The 5,921-nt window shown below is 38.6% G+C and overlaps 1 non-coding gene across 1 annotated transcript; it reads right to left on the bottom strand.

Annotated features, from left to right (window-relative positions):
• Nucleotides 1–538: 538 nt before the first annotated feature.
• TRNAG-UCC lies at nt 539–610 on the bottom strand. Its single transcript has one exon. It is a non-coding gene; the product is annotated as a tRNA-Gly (tRNA).
• Nucleotides 611–5,921: the final 5,311 nt, after the last annotated feature.

The raw sequence follows: 5,921 nt of genomic DNA on the forward strand, positions 1-5,921 counted from the left end.
ACCAACTTTTAAATCTTAATCACTTTCTGTTATTTATGATAAAATGCAGTTTACAAGTGAATTTTATGAATTCTGTGAATTAATTTGACTTATAAATTGACAATTTCCTATCACTGACTTGAATTTTCTCAGTCTGGACAAATTGCACTAAGTCCTCACCCACCCACCCCCCCCCACCCCCCCCACCCTGCCAAGAATGCCAGCTCTGCTGTCACAGTTACTAATATACATCACCCTGTCCTCACATGGCATTGACCCAATAAGTTTCCTGTTGAATTCTTCTCCAAATAATTATCGACTGACAAATAAATGTCATGTACTTTCCATAAAATACAGTCAAGAGCTGATAGCTACAAATACCATCACTGTTTTGAAATAGAATCTTTATTATGGCCTATAGGTTCAGTGTGATTTGGTCCCTGGCTATCTCCAAGACTTCATTTCCTACTTCTTTGAAAAACAAAAACAAACATTATTTGGCTGTGCTAGGTCTTAGTTGTGGCACTCAGGATCCTTACTTGCGGCATGTGGGATCTAGTTCCCTGACCAGGGATCGAACCTGGACCCCTGCATTGGAAGCACAGAGTCTTAGCCACTGGACCACCAGAGATGTCCCAATTTCCTACTCTTTAACTGCTCCCTTCTCTTAGTTGCACTGGCTTCCTTGTAGTCCCTGAAACTGCTTTCTGCCAGGTCCTTCAGGGGGTCTTGCCCTGGCAAACCCACCTACCTGGATCTTATTATTCCTGATTGTCACATTCTTCTTTTCTCCTTTCAGAACTCCACTCATCCCCTCAGAGAGCTCTTCTAGGACCAGTGTATCTAAATGTGTTTCCTGGATTCAGAGTCCAAAGTGCTAACCATTCTAACATGTATACTATCATGTAAGAATTGAATCGCCAGTCTATGTCTGATGCAGGATACAGCATGCTTGGAGCTGGTGCATGGGGATGACCCAGAGAGATGTTATGGGGAGGGAGGTGGGAGGGGGGTTCATGTTTGGGAACGCATGTAAGAATTAAAGATTTTAAAATTTAAAAAATAAAAAAATAAATAAAATTAAAAAAAATAAATAAATGTGTTTCCTTTCACTCTGTCATTCTCTGTACCCTTTAGCTGGCTTTTCTTGTTTAAAATTTATTTAATTGGAGGATAATTATTTTACAATGTTGTGATGGCCTCTGCCATCCATCAGCATGAATCGGCCATAGGCATACATGTGACCCCTCCCTCGTGTACTCCCCTCCCATCTCCCTCCCCACCCTATCCCTCCAGGTTGTCAGAGCACCAGCTTTGCATTCCCTGTTAAACTCCCACTGGCTATCTGTTTTATGTATGGTAATGTATATGTTTCCATGCTCTTCTCTCAAATCATCCCACCCTCTCCTTTTCCCACTGTGTCCAAAAGTCTGTTCTTCAAAGAACTGCCGCCTGCCATTTACTCCATAGTAATTATCAGTAGGGCTTCCCTGGTGGCTCAGTGGCAAAGACTCCGCCTGCCAATGCAGAAGACACAGGTTCAATCCATGGGTTGGGATGATCCCCTGGAGTAGGAAATGAAAACTCACTCTAGTATTCTTGCTTTTCCCATGGACAGAGGAGCCTGGCGGGCTAAGTCCATAGGATGGCAAGAGTTGGACAGGATTTAGCAACTAAACACAACAGCAAAATTATTCAGTAAATCCTTTATTAGTAACATATTGAGATGGATTAGAGTAGACTGCCTGGATTTGAGTCCCAGTGCTATGCCTTACTGATTGGGTGACTTTGGGCAGGTTACTTAACTTTTAGTGCCTCAGTTTCCTCAGTATCCACATCATAGTACTGTTGGCCCATCTTCTCCCTTAGCATTAAGATATATCCAAGTTAGAAAGAACTTCAGAGAATATTTACCACACTTTTCCATCCAAGGCAACAGCTCTCTTCCTGTTCTGTGTCCCTGTATTCTTTCATAATTTCATCTTTTTCTTGTTACTCAAAAATCTCATAATGGTGAGAAGAGTTACTTTTGGAGTTATTAGTGTCTTGTGTATGGCCCTTTTTATACAACTCCTACATGGAAAACTTCAGTGGTCTTGATTTCATCTCAAAACTGATTTTCAACAAACATAGATCTTGAACTGAATTGATTTTCTCCATTACATGCTACAAAAAGTGATAATTATCATTTGGTTATTTGACAGTTTGTCTCAACAAACATTCACCTTGAATATTTCTTATGTCCTTGTAGGAGGTGGTGGGTTTTTGGAACAAAGGGGGAGAATGAAGAAAAAAATTATATATAATCCATGTTCTTACAAAATTTAGAATATAATTATGACCCAGAGAGATGTTATGGGGAGGGAGGTGGGAGGGGGGTTCATGTTTGGGAATGCATGTAAGAATTAAAGATTTTAAAATTTAAAAAAATAAAAAATTAAAAAAAAATTATGAATGTAAAAATTAATGCTCATCACATAGGGACTCTTACTTTGATTTTTTTGAGAACATCTGAGGGCAGGGTTTTTCATTTATAAAAGAAAATTTTTGTTGCTGCATGTTTTAATGAACATTTTGGTAAAGTTAAATTTAAAACCCTGATTTTCTTAGGCATTTAATTTATACTTGTTATACTGTTGCAGATCAATAATCATGGTACGTATTCTTTGATGGGTATTCTCTAGCTCACACTTAACAGGTTAAATTATGCTAAACAATTAACCTCAGTTTTACTTAAAGTGTCTAAGAATCTCCATTTACAAATTTAATATATCTGATTCTCACAAGTTCTTCAAAAGCCTCCCAGGATAAGAGTAGAAACAAAATCTTCCTGTTCACTTAAGCAACTCCTCTGAATCAAATAAAGCAGAAACATTAATAGAGCAGGAGCACTTACATATTTAAATGATCTTTAAACTCCATGAGATTGTCTTAAACTTTTCAAGTCAAAGTCACAAGTCTAATATTAATTAACAATTTCAAATTAACATCAGATTCTCCAGTATATCAGATTCTTTTTAAATGTGCCAATAAGCATCTTAAAACAGAATACACTGAACTGACAAAAGGTAATCCCAAAGTTAATACAAAGTAATATTGCTCCGGTTTTGATTTTAGTTATATTTTTTCTCATTGTGTAGCTGCAAAATGCAACTAAAGGTTCTAAGACTTGAGGCCATAATTTCAATTTGTGGTTGGAGAAGTCAAGGCCAGGACATAGGAGCCCTCTCTTGTAGTATTGGCTCTCTCTGACTGATTCAACATAGTCAATGCTCTTACCACCTGATTGGATGCCACATTGTTTTGTTTGTTTTGGGTTGTTTTTTTTTTTTTTGAGGGGGTGCCACATTCAGAAAAATATTTTTGGCTGTGCTGGGTCTTCATTTCTGTGCATGAGCTTCCTCTAGTTGCGGTGCCCGGGCTTCTCATTGCTGTGACCTCTCTTGTTGTGGAGCACTGGCTCAGTAGTTGCCCCACAGCATATGGAATCTTCCTGGACCAGGGATTGAACCTGTGTCCCCCACACTGGCGGGTGGATTCCCGACCACCAGGGAAGTCCTGCCACATTGTTTTAATACTTCTTCCTGACTGATTCTCATCAGCCTCCACTAGTTTGTTTGGGGTTTCTTGGGCAGTGGGGTTACCATATTGTTTTGTTTTGTTTAAAAACTTTTTATTTTCTATTGGGGTATAGCCAATTAACAATGTTGTGATAGTTTCAGGTGGACAATGAAGGGACTCAGCCATACATATACATGTATCCAATCTCCCCCAAACTCCCTTCCCATCCAGGCTGCCACGTAACATTGAGCAGAGTTCCCTGTGATTATCCTTGTTGGTTATCCATTTTAAATAAAGGAGTGTGCCATGGTGTTTTAATACTTCTTCCTGGCTCATTCTCATCAGCCTCCACCACTGTGTCATAATTTCATAAAAAACTATATATAGCTCATGAAAGCTACTATATAATACCTAATAGTTTACTATACCATGCAGATACATGCACAAAATAAACTATTTTCATCTTACCTTAAGTATTTTTGTGAGTAAATACATGCTGGTATTAAAAGATGAGATTCAGTTTTAGCTCATGTTCATGGTTCATTTCTGAAATACACAGTTGTTTATTAACAGGTCTTAAACCAAACAGGGTAGCAGAAAACACAGCATTTTGCATTTGATTGAGCACATTTTTAGAGTGAATGAGAAAAGTTGATTAAAAGGTAAAAGGGATCTGAAAACCGGTTGGTCTTTGGGAGGGTTTCACATGTAACTTTCCAAGCTTTTTTAAAGAATCTATTTTTGCAGTAGAGTCCACATGCAACCTATTACACAGGAAAATATGAGCTGATGGCCCATTTCGATGGATAGAAACATGTATTCAAATCAGATTTCATTTATAGCCCCCTTTCCTTGATTTTAAACTGCTTCAGTGTATTTGTATTAGTGGCATTTAACTAAACCCAGAGCTAGAGAACAGAACCTGAGGACAGAAAAAGCAGCTGAATTAACTTTAAAGTACTCTTCATATTATCCTTTAAAATCTTTACCTCTACAAAAAAAAAGTCCTCTAAGTGTGACATTATGTAAAGGAAATGTTCAAGTGCAGGCATTTACAAAGCTGGCTGAAGGAAACTATAAGCAATGAAGTAGCCGAAGAAAGAATGTCAGAGTGAGCCTGAGGTTTCCATGTGAAGGCCTCACTTCCTAATTGTTATTATACTTACAAGGACACTCTGTAAAAAGAAAAATGAACGCCTTGTTCAACACCTGCTATAAAAAGATGCTGGGACTCTGTGGCTTGCTTAAATCATTTTTTTCCTGAAACAAATTGCCGAACAAGCCCTAGGCCATTTAATTTCCAAATACCAGTAATTAAAATGAGTAACATCGTCAGAATTTGGCAGGGCCACAGCTTTCTTTTCTCTTTTCATTTTCCCATAAATTTTAGTGAAGGTCAGATTTGTTGAAGGGAGGAGAGGGGGCGAAATCTGCCGGCTCTGTGCTCATGGGAGGTTAAAATATGACTTGTTCACGATGTCCCTCATAGTTCAGGACTTAATGGTCCTTGACGGGGATAACCTAGAAGTTAATTTTACTCTGTGTCCCAAAAGCAGTCATTGTCAATGTAATCTTTCTTGTGGGCTGAAGGGTATCGTCAACAAATGATCTGACTTTCAGTAGCAATTGACCAACAATGTCTCGGACCCAAAAAGTCAAAGTATGGCTCCTTATGGATCTGTTTCCTACTTATAGTGGTAAAAATATTTTTATCTTTTTTTTTTTTTTTGCTTTAGCTCTTATACAGTCCATTTTTACATCTTTCTTCCTGAGAATTAGTTCTTAATAGTTCTCACTTTATTTTTTTCTTAAGTTGGTAATGTATCCAACCCATAAACTGTAAAAATCCTTCAGAATGCAGTATAGACTTGTATGAAGAAAAAATAAAACTTTTAAAAGATATGGCTGGCTCTTTTTTTGGGAGAACTGGGGTAGAACAATGCAGAGCACATGTGCCTCCGTCTCAGTCTTTGTTTCTCATCTTAGCCCTCTCCCTTCCTGGATAGGCAAACTGGATTGAGTTGTCTCACCTCTCTTGGTCTCATTTTCCTAATCCAGAAGGAAAGATTAAATTTGGCCTTGGTGAAAAGTCAGTGAACTCAGTCATGCATCACAGGGCAGATTAGCTTTCCAGGGAATAATCCGAGTCTCATTCCCATGAAGGACTCATCAGGGATAAACAAGTAGGATTTTCCCTTTTCCAGTCTCCCCTCACCATAAAGAGAGTAGTAAAGTCTGATCTTCAGATTTGGGTTCACCTTCCCCAGATGAGAATAACACGCATTGCTTTGCAAAATGTTGGCCCCCTGGGTTGTTCTCCACGGTGGCCCAGACAGAGAGGATGACTATCGGAATCTATGGAAGCTAGACAGTAAATGCCA

This window comes from Capra hircus (assembly GCF_001704415.2).
Source record: "Capra hircus breed San Clemente chromosome X unlocalized genomic scaffold, ASM170441v1, whole genome shotgun sequence".
In the NCBI taxonomy this organism is placed as follows: Eukaryota; Metazoa; Chordata; class Mammalia; order Artiodactyla; family Bovidae; genus Capra; species Capra hircus.